Below are 25,937 nucleotides of genomic sequence, written 5' to 3' on the forward strand. Positions count from 1 at the left end.
TCTTTTGCTTAGAAATCTGCTGGTGTGAGAGCGCTTTTGAAACCCATCAGTAAAACTGAACTTACCAAATAATTGATCTCTTCTCTAGGGAGAACAAAGGCAAATATGTGCCAGCATGGAGCCAGAGCCTGCCAGGGGCTGAGGACTTGTAAATCCCACTGCTACCAGTGAGAGCTGAGGACACAAAGTCCTTGGTGTAACTGAGCTCAGTTGTAAAACAAACTAATGGCTGTGGAGCTGTGTTTCCCTCTGATACCATTAGTGTGTACTTACTCATAACAGACCCTAAGGTGTTGGCTTGCACTAAAGTGTGATGCCAGCCTGCCTGATCCTGGCTGCAGGCTCGGGCAAATCCCAGCCGGGCTCTGCCTCAGTGCCCGACTGACCGTGAGGCCACTCACCAGCACTGAGTTATGCCAGAGGGGGACACCGCTCCTTTCTCTTGTCTAGTTCATAAAGCCAGTCTTGAATTTTCCTTCACCAGAAGATGGTGATCCTTTCACATGAACAAAATTGCAGAGAGACAGAAAAAAAAGCTGAGCTGTATCAAAAAGTCACAAGGACTGTTCAGCAGAGGATAGGAACAGTGGAAATGTCCAAGAGGATAATAGTGAAATTAGAAATGGCTCTTTGAGAATAACCAGCTACAAAATAAAGTGAGGAAGGGGGGACTTCATTTCATCATTAAAAATATCAGTATAAAATACATGGAGAAAAACAGTGAAGACACTGTTGCTAGTAGGCTGGCTTTTAAAGTATTAATGGAACGTCACAGAACAAGAGTTTCTTTTATTCTTTTCTATCCCAGCTCCCTGCTTTCAAGGTTCTTGTGTGAACATGCTGCAGTTTGCAAGGCTGTGAAATTATCAGACCTGGACCAGTGCCAGTACAAACCAATTTATTGGAGTCCAGCAATTAACTAAAACCTAGAAAGCTTGATTAATTGTGGCACTGCTCAGCAGGGAACATTGAGAAAAAAAATCATGACACTCCATGAGTTCTCTGTTCCATATAGCAATTTACATTATATGTAAAGAAAAGTTTTTTTCTTTGTAAATACCCTTACTTTATTATTTTACATCATGTAGAAGGAATAATTACAATGCCATGTGAAGAAATGCTTGTTGATGGCTCTCTAGAAAATAATTTCATAGTAGTAGCTGTTATCCTGTTACATATTTTTGTGCTACTGAATTAATATCTGATTGTAACCCCAACAATAGGATATATTATTTTAAAACATTGTTTCATTAAGCTTCTCTCTGGATGGACATATTGAGAATCCAACACTGCTCTGTTCCCTTCTATTTCTTCAAATATGCCTGTGTGCAAGAAAGATGAGGGTTTGATGGTTGTTCAGAATTATTTAGGATAGAAAAGCAGCAAACAAATAGTTGGGCTGAGAAGCAATTTAGCAGGGTAGAGTATGTTGACTGAAATTAAATTCTGGAGTCTGAGGAGGCAGACATTATGAGAAGCAACTACAAAGTGTAATTTAGGTGTTAGCTGATTTTATTATGATAGTATTAGCAAATAGTGTCCACATTGTTTTATTGTAAGGCTTATCATAAAAGTCTATGCATAAGGCAGAATTAAAAAATCTCATTCCTAGATGCCTTAGTGACACATGAAACACCTTCAGTATAGATAATTGAGAAGAAAAGAAGTATTCCAGCTCAGTGTAATGTACCACTGCAGCATATTGTAATGGGTAGTACAAAACACTGGATCTGATTCTTCTTAGTTCTCCTTAAACCAAAATAATTCAATGGTTAGTACTGGAAAAAAACCTGTTTAAAGATAAAAACTAGTGGTAATAGAATTGTCACCCCTGCCCAGTGACAAGGAAAAGAAAGATACATGAAAATATTTTTACCTTTTTCAACATCATTTTGTATCCTAATCTGCATCCAACCGCGACACTGTCACATTCTCAGATTTAAAGAGTGCAATCCACAGACAGGGCTAAATCACATTAGGCAGCAGTGATAATAGAGCCTGGGCATGCAGAACATCCCAGCAAGCCTCTAGCTGGGGCTCTGGGGTGATTTGGGACATTCAATGAGGTAGGAAGGGCTGTCTCCTCCAATTTCACTGTATTTACTGGGGATTTAATGTATTTTTTAAAGATACTTGCAGTGGAAATCAGTTTGTTGGAGGTCATCTAATTGAATCTACAGCCCTGGCAACCCTTCACAAAGGCTGCCAGGAATGACCGAGTTGCTAGTGCTTAACTGTGAATACCCAGCAGGGGTCCTCCACAGGCCTGAATACAGTCAATTATGTTATTTTTCTAAATATTAGTGACTCAGCTGTCTCTGCTTGTGAAGAGTTGCCAGGGTCAGAGATACAATCAGACAGATCCTCCCCCCTTCACTTCTAAGAGATGGGGAGAATCTATTAAATATCTCACCGAATAATCCTGAAGTGGAGGGAAGGGTTCTCACAGGCTGTGCTGCTTCTCCAGGGTGGGTGCATAGGGTCTCCCTGGTTTGGGGGTGCCAGGGGCCAGGCAGGGCACTGTGCAAGTGCTTGGGGGAGCACTGCTGTATGTGAGCAGCTTCCAGCTCTGTGATGTAAATACAGATTTCACAGTTTAGCTCAACAGGCACTAGGCTGAGACATTTCAAAACACAGAGGTACTAGCAGCTTGTCTCACCCCTTTAACACTTTTTTGTTCTTTCTGTCTTCTCCTCTCCCACCCACCTCTCATTGTGCTACAAATATCTCTACGAAAGGAAAGTTTCTATGCACTGTAACAATTCAGTTTTCTGTTTTCCTTTGTAGACTCATCGGGGAGAGACACAAGAATGATGGCTGAGGAGGGCATTCATGGTCTGGAGGGCTCTTCCCTGGCACTTACAGATGCCTCAGCAGCCACAATCCTTTGCCCTCTATGCAGAGCTCTGCAAATATTTTACGGTTTTGATTGTAACTTCCTTAGTTTTTGCCAAAAATGCTCTTTTCCAAAGCCAAGCTTTCTTGGGAAACAGTATCCCTATCCCCGTGGTCCATAGCCCAGCTCTTATCTGATCAACAGCTTTTGGCAGAAGGGAAAAATCCCTCTAGAGCATTTGGGTGTCTGTGCATTGTTTTGGCCCAAGTTTGAGGTAGTGCTTTGGAGTTGGCAAAGTTTCCTAATTTACTGCTGTTAAATTTTATCCAACTTTAGGAATATTATGGGGATGTGGCCAATTTCCAGCTATTCTGAATCCATTGCAAATACTTTGCCAGCATGTGTCCAAGTATAATCCAATTTTGATAACTTTAATGACAATACGGTTTCCCTGTAAGTGCCTTCAGGCCTGGCATCTGAACTGCAGTGAGCAGAGGTTCAGCTGCTTGGAGCCCAAGTCCCGGGAGGTGATACCTTTATTCCTTTGGGTCCTTTCTGTCCTAGAGGTGGAAAGCCCAGACTGGGTCTCTAGTCACACTGAGTTGCATCTCTGACTTGTTGAACATACATTCTTTGCTGTGAGAATGAGGATCTAGGCATTTCCTTGGAATGAGCAGAGAGTCTGGAGTCATAAGGTATCTTTTGCTATTTGACATCTGTACCCTTCAAACTGGGGTACTGGTGTTCCAGCTGTGTTAGAAATACAGTAGCTAGATAAAACTGCAGTGAAAGCAGAACTGAAGTTTCATATGTTTCAGTACTGCAGGGAACTTGACTTTGAAGAACTGGACATTATCAAAAGGGTGCCTTTGTAGCTTGTTCTTGCTATAAAAACAGGGAGGAAACCAAGCCACCTCTGTTATAGAGTTTCCCCTGGCTGGAGCTCCCCTAGGGAGAAAGAAAATAACCCAGCAAAGGAGAGGAGGCTCGCTGTGTTTAGACAGCCTGTCCTGATCTGCATGTGCCTCTCAGGAGGAGGAGTGCCCTAGGAAGGTTTTGATGTCTGGCTAACTACCAAGGCCACTGTCCCCCTCGTATAGGAGGATATGGTTTGGGCAGCAGCTGTGGCATTCTAACTGAAGAAGAGATGGTTTCCTCAATGTTTTCACTTTTAATTCATCACCTTCTCCAGCGATTGTTGTCATGATGTCAAATACATAGTGTTAAATTCTGTCCTCAGGCAGTAATGAGGACTCCATTGTGGAAATCTGGAATCTGGATGTCCTTAATGTTGCAAAGTTACGTGTGACCTACTTTGGTTACCAAAATGATCGGGACAACAGCATCCTGTCTTGTGCTCCAGCTCATCCAAGTATTCATCATTGATGTAAATTGTGATGCCCATTGTTACAAGCAGCTGACAAGCATGCATCAAAAGGAGAAATGAAATATACACATTTTCTTTTCTTCTACTGACACTGTCATCCATAATTGTTAACAAGACTTCCTGGTTTTCTGTTCAATAACCTAAACTCTTGGCAGAATTATATCAATAACAAAAGTGACATATCAGTCAGTGTGTTCAGGCTTTGTGAGGGGAAAATTCTGTCCTGATTCTATCCTCAAAGAGTTCCACCCTATTCCGTGCATTCAGAGAATTCATTATACCACTGATTGGTCATGAGACACCTGACACAGTTTGCCCAGAGCAACTGTGGATGCCCCATCCCTGGAAGTGTTCAAGGCCAAGCTGGATGAGGCTCTGAGCAACCTGGTTTAATAAAAGGTGTCCCTGCTCATGGCAGAGGGGTGGAACAAAATGATCTTTAGGGTCCTTTCCAACCAAAACCATTCTATGATTCTACAAAAATTACCATCTGACAGTACAGTGATGCAGTACAGAGCAGAACTGTTATTGTTGTAGCATCCTTAACAATCCTTACACCTGAATCAAGGCATGAAGAGGGAGAAGGGAACCAGATTTCTAGCAGCTCTTAGTTCTGTATTGCTCTGCACAGATGCAGGTGCTTCATGGGAGGCTCTGCTGACAAGAAGGGCACCAGACCTTAGCTCATGCAGTGATTTCATGGCTGGCAGAGGCTCTTATACTGGACTGTCTTATCTGACGAAGCTTTAAAAGTTGTGGACTTTTCAGGTTATCCTTTTTAGAAACAGAGAAACTGAGACACAGTAAGAGGAAATGCTTTGTGTGGAGGTACCCATCAGCTCTGAGCAGAATTACAACAGACCTTGTCTCAAGCTTTGGCCTAGTGTGCTTCCAACTGAGTGATATTTCTACTAAAAACCATGCTCTTTCATGAATTTACACATTGCTTTGGGTATTTCAGATCTCAGGAGGACTCAAATCTCCTTCTTCCTTACTTAAGAAATGGGAGAACCACATATGAGGTGACAACCTTATTTATTCTTCTACCATGACCATTTAAAAGAGAAAGGAGAAGCAGCTAATAACTAAAAAAAAGTAACACTCAAACCAAAGCCCCCAAAAGCCGGGTAAAAGTTTTTTTAAAAGCCAATCTTCTGCTTACTTTTATTTTAACAGGCCATCTTCCAAACTTACACAAGGCTAACTACATTACAAGGCATGGATTAAAACAGAAAAGTTCTCTAAAGCAGACCTGTTGGAGTTGTCTTTAAAATTGAAAGCAGAGTGTTTGTTTTCTTTAATATGGAGGGCAGCACCAATAAAAACACCAGGGAAAGGCCAGTGTTACTAGATCACATGTCTGCTTTTATCTCACAGCAGAGTTATAGTAGAATGATTTTTGCTCAGAGACTTGAAAGCTGGACTGCATCCTTTCATGCTGAAATCATATCTCCTGCAAGGATTATTGCAGGATATAATGTTTCCTTCAGCTTCTTATTTTCTCCACTCCTGAACTTGGACTCCTGACCTAAACATTTCTCTGGTTATGACCAAGCATTGGCCTTCAATTGAATAGCTGAGCTTTTTTACAATCAGATCAGCTCCTGCTCCTGTAATTTCAGACTCATTTTTTGACATTGATATTGTAGATCTTAACTAAAAGCCAAACATTTTATATCTTGGGTAATGACCATACAGGAACTGCCAGGTTTAGCTCCCATGTGTGTAACCATCCAAAACACTCAATATGTGTGACTGGAGTCAGAGGAGTTGTGCACACTTTGCATGGGGCCCCTGTTCCTCTTTGTGTCCCTTTTGCAGCACAGCTCTGCACCTGTGCCTTGCTCTGGGGGTCACAAAGAGTTGTCCATGAATGGCAGGTAATTCAAGGTTCATGGTAGCTGAGTCTGGGCCCTCTCATTAGTTGAACAGCTAATCAGGCAGAAATCTGTGGGGCTCTCCAGTTAATTACAGGGCAGGGTTAGAGGGTAGGTACTAAAAATATCCATTTCTTGGCTGTGCCACTGTTGCCTGCTAGAGCCAGTGGAGGCTAATTGCACTGGATTATCTTCACAGATAAGGTTAGATGTACTATTCAGAAGAATACATAATCTGGGAAGCCTTCTGTTCATGGGACCCATTAATTCTTTTTAAAAAATTATTCTTTATCATATCACAGGATATGATGTGCCTTGTGCCTTCTCTCAGTAAAGAGAGAATGAAGATTGAAGTTTGGTTGTACAGCTACACTATCAGCTTCAGTGTACAGCTCTTGATCTTGCAGCCAACAAATTTGAATGCCTTCAAATGTTTGAGACACCAAAAAAGGTATTGGAATGTGGTCTTGAAATCATACAGCACTGGGCTTGTACAGTAATTTGTTATCACTGTAACAACTACTTCATGGACATTTCTTATTTGTGTGAGTGTGAAAATAAGGATAACCAGGTACCTCTGCTATACTGTCCTGTAAAAACTTGGCTTTTTGTAAATAAGTCACAGCCTTACTATATGTAAATTACTTTCTGGTGAGAGTGGGACTCTTTGAGTATTCTTCAGGAACACAGACTAAGAGAAGATAATTTAGAAGAGTCTTTCAAGCTGATTAAAGTGTTTTCCATAACACAAAATATGCCTGGAGAAATGGGACTGCTAGTGAAGTTTTGCCCCTGAATATAGAAGCTATTATCTTCACTCCGAGTGAAGTCAGTGGCAGAAGTGTCTCTGGTGTAAAAGGAATAGGAAGCAGTACCTATCAAAGAGCATAATGTTGCAGATTTTCCAGTACTTGCATTGGCAACACAGATAAGGACGGTTTAGAAGATTTTCACAGACACAAATTATGTATTTGGAAAAAAAAAATGTGCAAAAATGGATGTGTTTTGCAAAGTTGCTTATGCCTTTTGATTGACACCTTACTGTTAACCATTTATTTTAGACTAGCCATCCTGTTAGGCTTAGGAGCTCATAGGAGGAATTACCTTCACTAAATACATTTTGTTTTATTTTTCAATGTATCAGTTGTAGTGAAAGTACATTAAATGGGCCTGTAATTCACTGCATTGTGAAGAACTAACTTATTAAACAAACGTAATAGAGAATGTAAAACACTTCAAGCACTAAACAGAGGCATTAACCATTGCTGATTAAAATGGAACTTGCAGATATGGCATTCTTTCTAGTAGAAATGTAGGGAATACTGTCCCTTAGTGGTGGTGAGGAAGTATTGCTTAGGAAATAGCTGCACAACTACTTCTTCATCTTAATGTGTACATTGTAGTGAACGTCTGTTGCTGGCAATCCATAGCAGCACAGGTCATGCAAAGCCTTGAGTTATCTCCAGTGATTGTACATTAACTAATGGAGTCTGGAAAAAGAAGGCCAGAACTACTCAGAGGTTGTTTATTTCCAGAACAGGCTGAAAAGTACAAAACTTGATCCCAACATAATTTGTACCACAGTGAGTGCCTCACTTGTACACCAGTGGTCCTGAACTCACTGTGTGACATCCTTATGCTTTTAGAAAATAACACTTTCACTTCCTAGTGTGAATGAAAAAAAGCTGGTGTGCATTTGGGCAGGTGAGTCACAGGCAGACAAAATTTTTCTTTTTGGCACCCAGGCTTCCTTACTGCCTTTGGGATAAAGCATTCCTGGGCTTCAGGCTCTGAGAAACTTGCTCCTTTTTCTCTGTGTAGCCATGGTCTGTGGGTAGTCTGAGGATGCAGTCTCCAGAGCTGTGCAGTTTGCCTGCAAGAAACTCATTATCACTTAAAAATAAGGACTGGTAATTTTCTATATTTATCTGTTCAGCTTAATAGCTGTAATTGCCTTGTAAGGATAGTAAGACTATTTATAGTTATTTGCATGGTTCCTTTCAGATCTTTTAAAAATCATTCTGTGAATACACTATTTTTGCCAGCAGTATTTTTTTGTCTCGATCCTGGTACATGATAACTGATTGTCAACATTATGAATAAAAGGGCATTTGGTGAGAGCGCTGCTGCTAAAGTCTAGCAATGTAATGTGCCTTTTTAGTACCTGCTCCTGAGAGTCCCAAGGCCTGACACTGCTCCATTACTCCAGCACAGCATGCAGAGACAATGTAAGCCAGGGATCTGGGAGGCTTGCTGCCGATTGTCTAGGCTATATCTGCTTAGACAGTGGGCTTTTGGGGGATTTGTCTCTTAAATCCTAGATATACAGGATTCTGTCTGTTGGGATATATTTGGTGAGGCTGGGCTGGCTCCTAAGAATTTTTCTGGTATAGAGATAGGTCAACATGTGAGCAGGAAGAGGCTCAGAATGTGTAACTGTAATAATCATCATTAATTTTTCTCTATGACTGTCTAAAGACAGGAAGGAATGAATCCTGTGAGCAGTGAACTATCTGCTACCTCACTATTGCTTTTAGTCTCATTTCCTGCACTCCCAGCTTTCTTCAGTCACACTGGTATATTCACAATGAAACTTGCACACTGAGCTTTTGATTGCCTTCAGCTGAAAACCTGCCCCAAATCCTCCACTGAGGCTCTTCAGGAGAAGAGCCCAACTTATCCAAACAATCACATGGATGCTTTGTCTACATCTTTCTGTTTCTTCTTCTTAAGTGCATTCTTACAAAGCTTTAGAGAGAATTTTACTTAGGAAATATCTGTGGGGATCTTCTCTGGAAACTCCTGGATTACTAACCATTAACTTACTCTGCTGAATTAACAAGCAGATGTTTGGCTGCAACACTGGCCAAAGTTAAAAAAGGGGTAGTGAATAAAAGCACCATTTTTTCAATAAGAATATAGTAGCATAATATAAAATTGCCAAGTTTTGAGAAGAAACAGTCTTCCGCATTTTTCTCTTGTAATTATTCGAAATGCAGCAGAATGGATTTTTATCTCAAATTTGTGGGGTTTGAGACCATTCATTACCTTTCATAATTAATCTCCATTTTATTAACAGCACATTGTTTCTTCATAATGTAGCATTTATCAGTTGGAATATGTACTTTTTTATAGACACTGGCAGTATTACTGATAATAACACTGAGACATCAGTTCCCAAGTTCTAGAAGAAAAACTCAAACAAAACCAGGAACAGAAAAGGATGTTACAGAGGTAACCCAGACACAGTCTCAAGAAGTGACCAGGTATGGCCAACTCTCTCTTTTGTTCTAACATTCATGGTGCCCATAGCCACAGGTATTCCATATGTAATGCCCTACACATACACCCTCACACCGAGGCAGAGCTGGCTCATGGGCTGTGGGACTGAATGTTGGGGTAGTTTCACTTCTCTCCCAGGAAGACAGTAACCAAACACAGTGAGTAGCACAGCTGGTGCCTTTTTAATGGCCAGTGTTGTTGGATGTGTGTTTTGGTAACCTCTTGAGGTCGGTGGGGTATCTCTGTAATTTAATTGAGGACATTTTTCAGGGCTGAACTGTCAAATCAAATCTCCAGTGCTGCCTGTTCTTCAGATTCCTGCTCTCAGATTGTACTCTGGGCATGGAGGTTACCCAGAGAACTATGACAACATAAATCACACTGAGATTGGGTGTGTGCATGTATTGAAGAGGAAAGGGAAGAGAGGAAGCTCAATCTGCCTGCACATTTATTGGAAAACATTTCTAAGGGTACTTCACTGGCCTTCTACAGCTCTCTGGTCAGTGCACATTTGTTTTCCCATTCCCAGTAAGCCTGCTTTGCTGGGAGGTCTCAGAGGACACACAAGATGCTTGTGAGATGGTGGCTGATACACTGGGTGCTTATGTTCTCTTCCTGTATGTTTTGTAGGATTCTCTGATGTATGAAAACCTTTGACTGTATCCTGTATCTGTCACCTGGCTGTACCAGAAGCGAGCATTCTAAACCAACAAAAGCCTGTGAGAATTCACAGTATATTGAGTGCTGCTCTATAGCTGCTGTGTGGCTCTTCAGACACAGAACCGAACGGCATCGTTCATTGGGATGTAGCAGAACACTGCTGCTGTGCTCTGATTTGCTTGTAAAGCTGTCAGTGGATGGCTCAGGGCAGTCTTCGAGGGAACAGCTTTCTCTAATTGCAAGGAGATGTGCTGGAAGTGCTATCTAGTTGAAAGAGCAAGGCATATGTGCAGATAGGACACTTTCATCTTTCCAGTCATTTTAATACTTCCTGTTGGATGTTGAACACATCTCTGTGCTTACAGCGGAAAAAGAGTGAAGGTGTTTTAGGCCTTCATTTAAGCACCATCTGTGAGGTGCTTTGAGATCCCTGGGATGGAAGAAGGATAGTGATGGATGTGTGTGCTGACATACCATGGAAATCAGCAATGTGTCTTGGGGTGTGAGGAGCAATTTGCAATAGTCTGTGTTAGATTGTTAGTGGCAATTTGCTTTAATAGCACCACGGATTTGTTTGCATCAGTTTCATGCACAGCCTTGTTCCTTTCCATGTGGTTCGGGAATCTGACAGGAGATGGTTGATTTCCTACATTCATACACTTTGGAGAAGAATTTTAAAAACTTGAAAACATCAATAGTGATTTAGTGGCTTCATGAAACTTTTAAATCTTTTTAATTGGTATTATTTAACTACTAGATTACAACAGATGGGTTATTTATCTCACTGTGTCTTTACAAATATTTAGATGGCTCCCATCTCTGTAGGACTTGTGTGCCTCCCAAGTATTTTAAAACAGAAAAAAGCCTTTCCTTCACCTTTCAATCTAGCCACTAACAGGAATAGCTTGATTAGACTATAGGGATTGGATTTGTTGGGCTGGCTACCAGCCTCCTTTACATGATTGTGTGTGAAGAAATGAAGCTCAGGAGAGAAATTTTACATTTGCCTCTTTTACTGCATTCAGATCTGGGTTATTGCTATCTCTGTGAGGCAAACTAAGTTCCATAGTGCATAAATATTGCATGGGAAATGTGAAACTCCCACAGTTTTTTCTCGCTCCTTGGTCAATGGTGGCAGTGCTCCAGCAGGAGCTGGCTATGGAAGATTATGAAAGGCATTGAATATCAGAAGAGAAGACCAAAGTCTGCACTTAGTAAGAATCTAGGGTGAACAAAGCACCACACTGCTCTCCTTTGCTATGCAGACATGTGCTTTATTTTACACCTGCTGTGGTTTATTTTAAAGCACAGAGAATTGCATTAATCAAGCTGCAAGACACAATTTATGCACCAGTGTGTCCAGGTGTGCACTCCTTAAGATGAGGTGCAATCGTCTGGCCAGTCCCACCTGGAAGAGGGCATTTCTGCTGACATGGTTGGTCAGCCATCCACTGGCAATGTGGAGGACACAGACACCCTGAGGCTGTGAGACAGATGCAGCAGCTGACTAAGAAACTCTGCCACTGTTGGGATGTGAAGGAAATGTTTAACACAAAACTGAGCACAGAGGTGAATCTGCACAGTCCAGAATGGCAGGTCTTAAACAAGACACTGGACCAAAGAGATACCAACCAGCTTCATCGACCATTTCACTTTTACAGAGTTTAAGTTCCACCATGATGTGGAGAGCAGTTGGCTTCTGGGGACAACAGAGATCTGAGTAAATTGTCCCAGTCATTTCTTGCAAGCATGTGCATCATTTGATGTGAGTTACTCCTGTAGCAGAGTTTAGAAGAGCCTTTTACAACCCATCTACACCCACACAACCCTGCACCCCTATGCCACAGAAGAATTATCAGGAGTTTCTGCTGCTATGTGTTCAGGCCTGCCTAGACTAGCCTTAAGCTTTATGGTCTGGGAAATCTAAGCTTGTAAATATGGTGGCCTGGATCTTACCAAGCTTGCCAGGGGCTGTGGAGACATTTGTAGGTTGGTGCCACCACGTCCCCATTACAAGTAGCATCCTGTAAGCTGGAATCCATTCAGCTCTGATGTGCCTAAGTGCTGGTTTCACGCTTTCCTTCTGACTATGGACAGGTTGTGGTGTTTTGGTCCCTGAGTTCAGGTCTTTTTCACTGTATTTTCTCTTCTTGCCTTTTCTGGGACAGGCCATCAGAGCATCCCATTGTGCTGTGTGACAGGGAAGGTGGACAGGAGAGTTCTCTAGAGTAGCGAAGGCTTAGGGAGGAGAGTTTCACCACCTCATCTCCACTGTGCCTCTTGGCTAAGGGAGATGTTCTGCAAGTCTGATTCGACATGATGGCACATGCTGAATTAAGAAATTAACATTTGCCTTAGTTAGATGGATGTTCATTCGGTGTCTCTCACTCTGCCCCTCAGCCTAGGCACGAGGCCAGCGGCAGAGCTCAGCTCGGAGCCCTCGTGGCTCTCCCGAGCTCTGTGGAAGATGTGACACGTTTGTAAGGCACAGACCACACCGTGCCCGGGTTTGTGGCAGCGGAGCTGTGCAGCAGCAGCAGAGCGCTGCTTTAACAGCAAGCCTGGGTAAGCCCCGGGCTCAGCCGGCCATCGGCAGTAGTGTCCCCGCACCACGGGATGTCACTACGGAGCCAGCGGACACCTTTGTATTTCGGTGCTTTTGTAGCCTCTCCTCTGGCGCTGTGACCGCGCGTCACTGAGGGCACGGCTGCCCTCAGCGGGCTCTGGGACCGCCGCTCCCCCCGGGCAGCCCGCCCATCACTGGGGTGGAGAAAATTACCGGCTCCTTTCTGCCTCTCAAGTAACCTTTGCCTCTCGGGGACGGCACCGCCTCCCCATTCCGCCCGGGGAGCAGGGGGCCGGGACGCCGCTGCCGCCCGGGGGCTGCGGGCAGCCGGGCCCCGGGAGCGGAGCCCGGGCTGCTGGGGCCGCCCGCATCCAGCCCCGGAGCATCGCGGAAGGAGGAGGGGGGTGAAAGCGGGTTCACTTCCGCCTGGCTGCAGGAACCACAAGCCCCCAGAATATATTAGAATAATAATAATAGAAAGGTCTCCCCCCCCAGCCCCGTTTTTGTCCCCCTGGAAGGAGCAGAGCAGCGCGGCTGCCGGCGGGCGGATCGATGTGGAGCCGCTGAGGCACCGCGGCCGGCCCCAGCTCCCCGCCGGCACCGCGGCCGCGGCCGGCAGGACGAGCGCAGCCTCCCCGCGGAGAGGCCAGGGAGAAGGTCTGTGCTTTGCCTTTGTACCTTGCGTGCCCGGCAACAGGCTGTGCCCTGGGCGGGCTCCTGGCAGCCCGCGGCCCCCGCAGCCAGCCGGGATCAGAGCCCAGCCGAGGGGCCGTGCGGGGCTGCAGCGTGCGGGGCGCTGGGGAGAGCCCCGAGCTCTTTGTCAGCGCCCGGCTCTCTTCGGTGGTTCCCAAATCTGTGCCTTCGAACCGCCCCGAACCCTGTCCTCGGGCTGGGGGTCTGGTTATTTGAGGCTTCAGGGAGAACTGGCTCCATGGAAAGGCTCTGACATGTGCCTGGCGGTGCCGGTCGGGCCTGGATGCTGCGGGACCGGGATGCGGCGCGACCGGGATGCCTCGGGACCGGGATGCCTCGGGACAGGGATGCCTCGGGACAGGGATGCCTCGGGACCGGGATGCCGCGGGACAGGGATGCTGCGGGACCGGGATGCCCCGGGACCGGGATGCCGCGCTGCCGGCTGGCGCTGCAGGCAGGCACAGGAAGCCTCGGAGGGGGGCAGGAGGGGAGGGGAGGGGAGCAGGAGGGGAGGCCAAGGGCTCTGCAGGCTCCTCGTATGAGCCACCGGTGAGCCGGGCTGCGTGCCCGCTGGGCCAAGTTGAGTGCCACAGGTGCACCTTCCCATGCCAGATGCACCTTCAGTGACTTGCCACTCAAATATCCTAAGATCGTTGCTTTTCACATATTAAACATTTCCCAACTTTTAACTTGTTATTTTTAATCTGGAGGCTCAGCAGCATGGTCTTGAGTGTCTGTACACGAGTCAGTTCCAGACATACAGGAAGATAGTAATTGGAAGCCAATCACAGCCTAAAACTTCTAATTTTGCCAATGACATAATCCATCTGCCTGTCTAGCCGTTCTTGGTTTGGATCTGATGCCCTAGTTGAAGGGATCGCCATCAACTGGCTGAGCAGTTTAAGAGGTTGGTAATGGTAAATACAATATTAGAAGTGGAGATGGACACTGTGCACTTCTACTGAAACAAGGCAGAAGGTTAAAGTAGCCATCCTCCCCTTGGGTCAGGTGCAGAGCTCCCCTCTGTCCTGTTACTGGTCACTTCAGTGCAGCATTCAGGTTTTCTCTCTTGGCACACTCTGGGCATACTCCATCTAATAGAGATAGTGAGATCCTGTAAAAACTTTGCTACAGCAAAGTCTCCAACACTGGCAGAAGTTCCAGCAGGGATGGAACACTTGCAGCTCTCAGCTGGAACACTCTTTCCCCATTATTTTTTACAAAGTAGCTGCTCTAGTAAACTGTTGAACCCTTACATGTAAATAGTTTTCTTCACAAAGGTGAAACCCATGGTCTGTATGTCTTCAAGTCATTCTCACTGGAGTGAGAATTCTCAGGATCATGCAAAGATTTGGGATATGATAAGTATATGTTAAATGAAAGAATAAATGCATTGACTGCTGTGATCTCTGGTATACTTTTAAAAGGTGGAGAGGCTGACCAGCTGAATGGGTAGGGCTGTTCCAATAGCTCTGATGCTGAAAATAACTTCTTAACTAGGAATCATGCACTGATTATCTTAATTATTTTTAAATTTGTGTTTGATATCTAAGAGAGCTGAACACCTTGAATTTCAGAATGGTTTGATGCCTCAAACCTGTACACTGGTAGCTGAGCGTTGTACTTTGGAAATCCTGCCAGAAGCCTGCTCAATTTAATATTAATTTAATGTACAGCAATGTGTAAGGGAAGTGATTTGCTTAAGACTAGTGAAAGCCTGGGGAAGAAAAACCTTGCTCTCTCATTGCCCTGTGCCTGTATTTCCCCTTCCAATTCCATTCCTCTTGCCCCTTTTTGTCCAGCCAGGAGTGTGACAGCTAGAATTGTTTAGGAGCTACTTGCCCTCCTTTCTGGACCTTTTACAAGAGCTGTGGTCACAAGAGGGAAGAGGGAAAAGAAAGTGTGAGTGTTCACTCTAAAGAGACATCCAGAAATGAAGGTACGGCACAGAAGGAGTAAGATGCAGTAAGCTAAAGCAGTCTGAGAGCCATTTCATGAAAAAAATAAAACACAACTGGTCCATCTGTCATCTTGCTCATTTCCTTTCATGAAGTCTGAAGGTGCATTGAAAACAATTTAAAGATCATGTTCTGAATTAAGCTCCTAACTTTTATGTGAGAAAGTGGAGTGACTTCTTAGTGGTCCTGCAGTCACAGCCTCATGTAGCATCCAGCTGGGGTGTAAGTGTCTTGTGGTGTGGTTAGTTGTGAAAGGTTTAATAATGGGCTATAGAACAAAGTTATTCTTTTGCTTGTGAATCTGCAGAGGAAAGGAAATAATCTTCTTTGATTCTGCTTCCCTTTGAATAATTTATTCTAAGTATTCTTCTGCATGTGATGTAACTTGAATTTGTGGTGGGGACAGGATGCAACTCTGGCTTCTTGGTCATCTGGAGAGGAAAGTGTTACCTGGTTAGGAGGTTCTATAGCTCTGCTGCTGTAACATGGTTGATAGCTGCAATAGCATGGTTAACTCTAGTTCAGCTGTGTATCTTCCCTGTAAACTGAGTCTTGTGAAGGTAGTCATCACTTCAGGGTTGGTTCACTCAACTGGGAACTTGGGATTTATACCACAGAAACGTTTGCCTTAGCACAGAGACAAATTGGTAGGAGTAAAGGTAGTAGAATATTAGCTTTGGATGATACTATTCAATGCAAAGATGTCAAAATAAGTGAGAGGTGCTTTACCTGTGGATGAAGTACAGTTCTGAAAGGCAGAAGTACAGCGTGGTGGTGCACAGTATGGTAGAGCCATCCCTCTGCCACAGGCAGCAGTGATACAGAACATGAATACTTCTGCATCTGTTGTCTGATGTAGATGTTTAAATTGCTGAAATTTCATTTGGTCTGTAAAAACTAGGGTAACACATCAGCCAAAACCCTTACCAGCAGTTGTAATGTTATTTGGATGCTGTTGTGTGGATTTCTCTTTAAAACCGGGTTTACTCTCCAGAAGCCAGGGAAATCTGAATATTTATCTGCATTTAGCAGAATGGTATTAAAGGCAAAATCCTTAGCTGCCATAAATATTTATTCTTATCTTAGCTGGCTTCAAACTGCTTCTCTGGCTGATTGCCATCCCTGAAGGTTATTTTCACAGAGGTTTTGGAGTGGACGCTCACACACTGATACACCTCCAGATTTCATGTTCCTTGGTATTTCTAAACAGATTGTCAGTAGTTGGCAAACAACTACATAAAAACAAGAAAGTATGGGCCCAAAAATACCTTTGGGCATCAATAGATACCACTTTAAATCATCAGATCATAACTGTTTCAGTATATGTAAATACTCTCAGTCTCTCACAGTGTTCTCTTAAGATTGAGTGCCTTGAAATTATCCTCCTAGTTGAAACCTTAGCCCTTCAGATAGAATAAGATACATTTTGAGATCCTAGAGGATTTTTTTTTTAAACTCCCCGGTAATCTTTCTTTCAGTGCGTCATTCTTGAAGGTTTCACTATAGAACCAGGGGCCTGTAGTCACAGTTCTGTTGAGCACAGCAGAGTATGTATAGAATCTCCCTGGACACATTGAGTCCATGATGGATGAAGTGTTCATTGAGTGCACTGGAGGAGGTTTCTGAGTGCAGAGCTCTCCAGTGTGGGTGCTGATCCTTGTGGGTATTGTGTGGGTAGTGCCATTATTCCTTTTAGCTGAGTACTGGCAGCCTGTCTCCATTCTTGATCAGTGCAGTGGGTCAGTTAAGTATTATACAAATATATTCATATTTACTAAGGACCTATGGTCTGGTTCCAAATTTACCTAAGAAAAATCACACAATAGTTTAGGATGAATGTGACTTGTGGGGTTAATATAGTCCAACCTGCTGCTGAAAGCAGGACCAATTTTTAGCAGGTTCCTCAGGGCTTGGTTCAGTTAAACTAGCAATATCTCCAAAACCAGAGATCCTACAACCTCTGATGCAATTTCAGTGTTTGACCATCCTCATGAAAAAAAAATCTAATCAGAATTCCCCATGTTTCAGTTTGTATCTGTTACCTTTCACTGCACATCTCTTGGAAGAGTCAGGTTCTGTCTTCTATACCTTCTTGGTAGGTAAAATTATATACATAAATAGGTTGATATATAGAGAGAGTGAGGATAGAAGAGATGTGAAAAGGGCTTTTCATAGCTGCTTTTCATTACATTACATAGGCAGCTTTCCTAAGGCTAAGATCTTCCATGTGTTTACTCTGATGTGAAGTTAAGATTGTCACAGCTGTAGCCTTGCAATGAACCTGTCTCCTAAATCCTGCCTGTGAATGCAGCATTAAAGTGACAGACTGTGGACCGTGTCACTGGACTGGATGAAGTGCTGAACTAATGTGTTCCCTTTTCTACCTGTGGGGTTTTCCAGGAGCTTCTTGCAGTTTCAGTAATGAAACCCATTTGTTGGCATGTTTTTTCCCCTAAGGAATTAATTTGATTTTGGAATGGATCCATCCTGTCATATTTGTATGGTGTAAGACATTTCCTTCCCTGACACAAAGTGCCCCAAGCAAAGTCACTGACCAGTGTCAGCGGTTACCCAAATTTTAAACCTTGGGTACCATCAAGGGACAGCATTATCTGCAAGGCAGCTTGTGCCCATGAGCATCAAACACTGTGGAAGTTATAAATTTCTGTGGGAAAGGGAAAGCAAAAGGGAAAGGGAAGGTATGGATCATCTGCGCTGGCCTCACATATCACTAGGTGTCATAAACAAGGGCTTTGGAACAGCATGAAGCTGTGTCAGGAGAGGTTTAGGCTGGATATTAGGAAGAGGTTCTTCACCAGGGGGTTGGGCACTGAAAGAGGCTCCTCAGGGAAGTGGTCACAGCGCCAGCATGACAGAGCTCAGGAAGCATTTGGACAACGTTCTCAGACACGTGGTGGGATTACTGGAGTTTTCCTGGGCAGAGCCAGTTGGACTTGATGATCCTTGTGGGTTCCTTTCAACTCAGGATATTCTGTGGTTCTGTGATTCTGTGAATATGAGTCAGCCAAAGCAAAACAGAAATTAAATTGTGTTGGAGATAAAAACACCTTTGTAAGTGAAATAAAGGATAATGCCCTCTCCTAAATATATCATTTATGAGTTCTGAAGTTGAGAAATTTGTATTTCAGTTTTGCCATCCCTCCAAAGTCCTGGACCACTGCTCCTTTCTGTTATGTTGTTGTTAGCTAGTATGGAGTTCAAGAATAAAATATTTTCCAATAGGCTCAAGCAAGTTAATGCATTTTAATGTACACATAGTGGTATATTAAAAAGTTAGTGAAACACTGATTGAATTTTCAGTAACAATTTCTGTTCTAGTCCTTAATGGCTGATTTATGCAGAGGTTAGCAGAGAGCAATAATCAAACAATGTCTCTTACATAATAAGACAGAGGATCAGCTGGAAAAACTGACCTGCTGTCTGGTGGTGTGAAGGTTTCATTTTCATGGTAGCATAAGGACTACAATATTAGAGTAGGTCTGAAGGTCACCTGCTCTGCTGTTCTAGCCTGATGTGACTTGTCCTGTGTGGCTCAGGTGACAGTATAAAGACCATACAACAGGAACTTGCTGGGCAGTTCATTTCTCCACGTTGTAGCTCATTTTCTTGCCTTCATAAATCAGCACATAGATTAGTATGGTTCTCAGAAGTTTATCCGTATCAATTTAAGAATGCTTTCCAGCAGTAGCTTTAGCAAATTCTGCAACAGGCTGCCTAGGGAGGATGCAGCATCTTCACTGCTGAAGATTCTGGAGAGTAAGAAAGGACATGGGCATTGAAGTGAGGGGTTCAGGCCTGCACCATCAGTTAAACATTGCTGAGAGCTTCTATTTCACACACAGGTGGTCACTCCTGAATGTCTGCAGGACAAGCTCTCTTCCTTGCCCTTTCATCCCACCCATGGGTGAACGTACAGCACAGGGCTGATGGGCAGGGCAGAGCCTGTGACACTGCAGCTTTTCTGCCACGTTAACTAGTTCACAACTGTAGGGTGTGGAGCTAAGCAAAGTGTGGGAGAGGTTACCCTTTCCCTCTTTCAAGATGCTGGGGTAGTTACACAAATACATAAAAATATGGGATAGAGCATGGGGAAAAGATATGTGTAGAAATACCAGTTCATAATTCTATTGAACTCAGGAGGAGTTTATGCCCTGGTCTTCAGTTTTGTTCTACAGATAACCTTTTAATGTATCTAATCAATCTTCTCATTGCTCAGAGGCCTCATCAAAGTTTGATTAGCCACTTTAAGGAAAACAGTTTATTGCTGAGTAACAATGAATCACAGCCTTCAGATGAAATTAAAAGTCAGGAAGAGCCCAAAACCCAACAAGGCAGTAAGATCACTGACCTCTGGGAGGAGCCATGGAAAGGCTGTAACAGAAGGAGCCTTCTCCACTCATCCACACCAGCTCCTGCAGCAGGACTCCCAGACCAGTGGTACTCTTTGGAGAACACCGTGGCAGGACAAACTTTTCTGAGAAAGAGGCTGTAAGTACAGGAAGATCCCCATTTAGTGCTGAGGTCGCAGGACTGTTATCAGCTGATTTGGATTCTGTCCCAGATTTTCTTGCCCTGCTGTGAGAGACTGGATTTTTCACTTAACCTACCTGCACTTTGCGTCTTCCAGATAGAAAACTATTTTTATCTCTTTGAGATTTCTATAAAAAGGATGCTATGTATCATCCTCACTCTTTACAGTCAGCTAGAGGCAAATAATATAAAAGCTCTGTAAATGCAGCACATTTTGGCCTGACAGGTCTGTAATGACCATTTCACTGGGACTCCTTAATAGCTGCAAGAACTGAAATGGAATATCTTCCTCTTGCATATTCAAAAAGGCACTTCAGACAGGTGCCTGCCCAGGCCATTGTCCAGCACAGAGTGCACTGGGAGAGCACCTACCCACATGAGGTTTCATCAGAGTGTGGGATTTCATTTCTGCCATACCACCTGCAAATCGTGGCAGCCATGTGACAAATGAGGCCGGAGCCTTTTGGTTATTTTGTGGGGCTTTCCCATAGGATCAAAGAAACTGCCCATTTTCATTTTCAGGGATTATATTATTAATTAATGAAGAGGGGAGATAAAGAGGTCTGTTGGCTTTGCCCCTCTTTAATATTTATCAGAAGGAAAATTATACCTTGAAGACCTGTTTATTTTAAGATTTTTCCTCTGCTAACAGCTAACAATGTTTACCACTGAGCTCCCCAGCAGTGGCTAGAGTGTCTTTGGCTCTGAGCCTACACAGGAAGAATAAGGGAGTAATAAGCTAAAGGGTTGTTTTTAGGGGATTTTTGATAGTTGTTTGTTTTCTTCATTATGTGTTTAAGGCTTTTCTCCATGAGAAAACTCTAGGTAACCACAGAACTGAGGAAATTCTAGTATCTTGGGAACTGAGAAGTGGAAGATGAGAAATATGATGGAGAGCAGATTTACAGGCAAAAAACTGTTAGTGTTTTTACAGAACATCTTGTACTTGCCTGCAGTGCTTTGGCTACAGTGTGGGTTTTTTTCTGCAGACCACCCCAATGGAATTTGAGAAGAATAAATTAGATATCAGAGAACATTTTAAAATAATACTTTTACAATCACATCCCTACTCTGGCTATAAATATACATCATGAAAGCAGTGTAAAATACTCCGTAGTGTTTTACTGTAATTTTTATATTTATCTTCCTTCTTTCACTCATTCTCACTCTGTGACAAGTGTAAGAAATCTTAGCACTGACAGGACAAGATGACACTTCCCCTCCAGCACGAGTTACTATCACTCTTCTTCTACCTCTCTCCTTCTAGAACCACTCAGGAGACACCTGCAGCAGTGGAAAGTTCTTCCCCCAAATGCAGAGTCAAGAAAGGCTGTTAGATTTACATTTTCTGTCTGTTAAACAACACTGAGTGTTAAGCAGAGGGTCTTTTCAGGGGGCCAAGTTCCAGTGACAAGATTGTAAATTCTCATTTGGTATAATTCTAAAAATTACATACCCAGAAGTATCTGAAAGAAAGTTCAATGAAAATTGAAATTCTTGAAGCCAAACAGTTCAGAAATTAAGACCTAAGCAGCTCTGCTCAATATTACATAAGGAACCAGCTTTTAGTCCTTCCCCTTGGTGTTTCTTCGTAGTTCATCTATCAACTGCAAAATCCTCAGGCACCTCATCCAGGAAGGGACCCTCATAATTCAGTGGAGTCCGGTGATCATGTGACCCAAAATAGCCTCCAGTTTACTCAAAAGTTTTCCTCAATTCCATGAAGTTTCTAGAGAATTCATCATTTTCAAGTAGTTCATAGAGAAGGAAATGTGCTGATCAAGATATAGGAATAATTATTTGCTCTTCAGATATATCTTCTTGAATTTTCCAGTTAAGCTCCAGAATTACTGGTATTTATTCAAGTAAGATGATGAGATGACTTATTTTCAGTTGGCAATTAATACACTGGCTTTAGGGAATGAAAACTGTGTTACATGAGAAACAAGAACAGCAACATCAACAAAAGATTTTTGTCTGTTCCTTGTGCCAGTCTGTGTTGTGTGTAAATCTGTAATTCTCAGCTGCCTTACCATCAACCATGTCTGGAATCTGGGGCGTGCCTGTGGTGTGGAGTGACTTGCCTTTGCTAGCTCCTTTTGGGCTCACTTCGGAGAACAGCTTGGGAAGCTGGAGGCTTGCTGAGCCTGCCAGGATCATTCTAGGGATCCATGGCACTGTCAGCACTGGAGCTTTGCCCTTTTGACTGGGAATGAGGTTGACCATCTATTGGACACCCTGCAGATTTTTAGTACCAGCCTTTGCTTCAAAAGTTTCTGTCATGGGGATTTCAAGGGTGATCCAGGCAGGCAAAGCCATGATTGCAATTTTCTAGAGTAAGGGCAGTGCTAAGGAGGAGCTCTGTGGGTACATAATATTTGTGTGGATTGTTTTAACTCATCTTTAACCCTTTAGGTTTGGAAGTGGAAGTAACATCCCCTTTTTTTCCTTCTCGTTTCTTGGATGGAAGGAAAAAAAAAAGAAATTATCTCTGCCCTTCTGTATCTTTCTCGCAGAGAGCTTGTGCAGTGGTAGGGAATCTCTCAATTAATATGCTTTCTGTTATTTCAAAAACAGGGCTCTTCCTCAAGGTTTTCCAGATCTGATTTGAGTGATGCATATGATGAATATTCTTGAAGCATTCTCTTGATGGCTAATAAACAGCCAGGAAACAAACTGAGCTGAGGATCCCTGTCCAAGGAGCCCAAAATATGAGGAATACAGAGTCATATTTTCAGAAATCAGAAGTTAATTATTAATTTATTATTTCATAAATTTGAATTAACTCAGCCAAGAAGACAGACCTGTAAACACAAAGGCTTTGTTCATTACTGATGTTACGATATCAAACACACGTTCTGTGAGACTGACTTTATTTAAAGTGGAACTTACCTGTGTTGTCTAGAAAGGACAAAATATATCATAAAAATTTGCATGTGATATCCAGAGTCCCACTCTGAACTTCTATCTGGAGAGTCCAGTCCTCAGCTGCTTTTTACTTAACTCTGAGGCTTAAATTAGGAATGGGGTGAAGTTTTGTCACTTTTGAAATCAGGACAGTCTTAATTTTGAATCTAGGTAAGCATATGGATTTCATCCTCTTTTTAAATAATTTGAAGCACAGTTTCCAATTTTCTGTTTGGGATTTGCTCTGATTCTCAATGAGACCATCAAGTTGGAAATCAATGCATATGCCATTTGTGCTTACAAGAAATTACAGTTGTAATTGCACACAAAATTAGAAGGAATTTTAGGGGAAAAAAAAGTCTAATTTTAGGAGCTCTTAGGTAATTTGTCCAAAGTGTTTTATCACATATGAACAAGGATTGTTATTTCCTTTTGTTGCATGTGCAAAGCTTGAATAAGGTGCCTATGGAGTGCAAGTAGTTACAAAGGAGATAGATTTCTTTATTGCTTGCCTTGTTTGTGAAATACATTTTATGTCATGAAGCAGCGATTACCTAAATTAAAAATCCCAAACAATGGTGTTGTCTCATTTGGTAGGAAGCAGAGAGTGTGTGGACAACTGAAAGCTTGCTTAAAGGCAATCTGTGACCCACTCCATACTGTTCTTATGCTAATGTGAGAATGGGTGTCCTGGTCACCATCTGCTGTCCCTGAGGTTCCGGCCTTGGGCACTCAAAATTGGTTTGCTTTATTAATGCTGGGCCATTCAGAACAGCAGCAGTGCATTTGTTATAGTCTGTGAAATCAGAAGTTCCAATTGTAAGCATACAGAGATAACTGTCACTTTTAATAATTCACTCAAACATGACAGCCACCACTTTTTCCAACCTCTCAGGCAGAGATGCCATCTTTCAAGCTGGAGTTACCTTCAGCAAATCCAACAAAGGCCTCTCTGGCTTTTCAGGGTGATGGGGTTTTACTTCCTTGGAAGGTCATTTCATTAGGTACTGGATGGATTTATTGTCTGGCTCTGCATTTTAACTTTTGCAAATGCCCCCTAGAGAAACAGAAGAGTATCTTGATATAAATCAAAATTAATAAATAGGACATACAATGTGATTATTTTTAGAGGGGCTAAAGGGCTGGGTTATCAAATATCCTCAACTAGTCTAATTAAGCCAGTTGAGATTTAAAGGACACCATGCATCCGTTTTGCCTAAGCTTATTTCAGGACAAATGGCTCCAATCTCAGTCGTAAGCACCTAATAAAGTCTCGTCCAATGATGATTCTGTTTGTGCTTATTAGCGGTACGGTTCTTCCTGTGGCTGCATGGCTAATTAGAAAACAATTCTTTACATTGCTCATGGTGAAGTTGCCCAGGTACAGGTCAGGATAGTTTAACTGGTGGCCAGCAACCCACACTCTCCTGCCCTGCTGCTTGGGCCCGCAGTCTGGAAAGAGGCAGAGCACACAAAGCTCAGAACCTGCACATCTCCTGCTTCACCCCTGTCAGGGGTGCAGGGCAGTTCCTGACTTGACACCAGTCCACAGCCTTCCCTAGGAAACAGAATCTTGGCTTCTTTCCATTTTCCAGGTGAGGGAAGTGGGACATGGCTGATGCTGTGCTCTGTGTCCCCAAGCCTGCACCAGCACTGGGAGCATTGGGGCTGTGCCAGATTCAGCCCCAAACTGCCCACACAGTGGGAACTGAGGTGTTCAGGGTGTGGGGAGGCAGTGAGGCTGTGGTGAACAATGTGACAGGCTGTTGTCTCAGCTGATGTCAGGCTTTTGTGTGGTATCCCAGTAGAAGAGCATTTTATGGCAGAATGGGCATGGAACAGGTCCCCCAAGGCTGTCTGGTGATCCAGTGAGAGTGTAATTTTGGGGGCGGACTCTCCTGACTCCCAATTGCTCTGTTTCAACTTGATCTGTATGCAGAATTTATTTATGATGACCTCTATGATGAAAAAAATTAGCCAGTTACCTAATAAGCAATACAGCCAACAGGGAGAACAACTTTCAGCAGCTACTTTTGTCCCCTCCCTTGCCTCCAGAGCTTTCTGTTTTTTCTTTCAGTTATGGCTGAAGGAGACAAGCACTCCAGGGCCAGGGAAAATGAGAGTTAATTACACTGTGGAACCGGATTGTTGCACAGTGCTGGTTCTTTCCCATCCTTGTCTCAGGTGCTTGAGAGTACAGCACAGCCAGCAGAGTTCCTCAGCGCTATCCTGTGCTTATTTTGAAAGCACTGGAAATACAAAGCTGAACCTCTTTCCCTTAAAGTAAGAGAATGAGGAGCTGGCTTCTTTTTGGTGTCAGCATTCGTGTAAGTTGTGCCAAGATCAAGTGGAATTCACCTCAGCAGAGGTGGATCTCATATTATGTGTATATTTTAGAAAGGAGAGTAACAGTGTGTGTTTGCACTCCATACAGTTTCTGTGTGAATCTGTGTTTCAATAGTTTTTGCTGTAAAATCTAGAAGGAAGTCCCTGAGACACACATAGAGGAAAAAAAATTTGTATCTTGAGGATGAAGTACATTGGGAATATAGAAGGTTGTTCTCAAAATCGCTTTGGGTAATAGAATCACAGAATCTATCTTCTTTAGTTTCTGAGTTCTTGTTTAGGACACGTCTTAGTGAAATGCTGGTGTAAAACAGAGGTGGGGAAAGGGGAGATGTGGCATTCTACAGAATAATGAGGGGAAAGCCAACAACAATGTCCCCTTTGGCTCTTCTCATTCGAAGTGCTGAACTTGAGCAGAGATCTGGGCACATAAGACGTGCTTACAGGTAGCTGGCTACTCTTCAGTTTCTCAGTGATGGAGGACAATCAAATCCTTGGGAAGCAGAGCCCTTCCTGACCAGAGAAGCATTGCCTGGCTGTTACAGGGGCTGCTGCTCTGCCAGCTGCACACATGGAAGTCGTTCAGCATGTAGGTGCATCTGCTTATGAATGTGGTCCTGTCAAGTCATACAGAGCTAGTGCAAGCATTGAACCAGGTATGACAGTTCAGAGTCCCTCATCTATCAGGACAATTTCATCTTACATCAGGGACAAGTGTTTGAATCTGTTGCATTTCAGCTTAGTACTATAATCTCTGGGTTTACCTTCCTGATTGGAAATATTCCCATTTAAATGTGGATGATGCTTCAGAATGATTTTGCTGCATTAAAATATCAGAATAGGTTTGTTTTCACTATAAAAGGCACTGCATTAC

General features: G+C 43.2%; 1 protein-coding gene across 8 annotated transcripts in view; it reads left to right on the plus strand.

Moving 5' to 3' along the window:
• The first annotated feature begins 12,761 nt into the window (after positions 1 to 12,761).
• Positions 12,762 to 25,937, plus strand: part of PAK3 (p21 (RAC1) activated kinase 3) — a 128,178-nt gene continuing 115,002 nt past the window's right edge. For 3 of the 8 annotated variants that reach the window (XM_072929152.1, XM_072929153.1, XM_030272656.4), the window contains exon 1: positions 12,763 to 13,265. The gene's annotated coding sequence lies outside the window, so the exon portion shown is untranslated. Of the gene's footprint in view, positions 13,266 to 25,937 lie in introns of all 8 variants that reach the window. The other 5 variants (XM_072929154.1, XM_072929156.1, XM_030272655.4 and 2 more) reach the window with 4 other exon arrangements.

The sequence above is a fragment of the Taeniopygia guttata genome, chromosome 4A (genome assembly GCF_048771995.1).
Source record: "Taeniopygia guttata chromosome 4A, bTaeGut7.mat, whole genome shotgun sequence".
NCBI lineage: Eukaryota > Metazoa > Chordata > Aves > Passeriformes > Estrildidae > Taeniopygia > Taeniopygia guttata.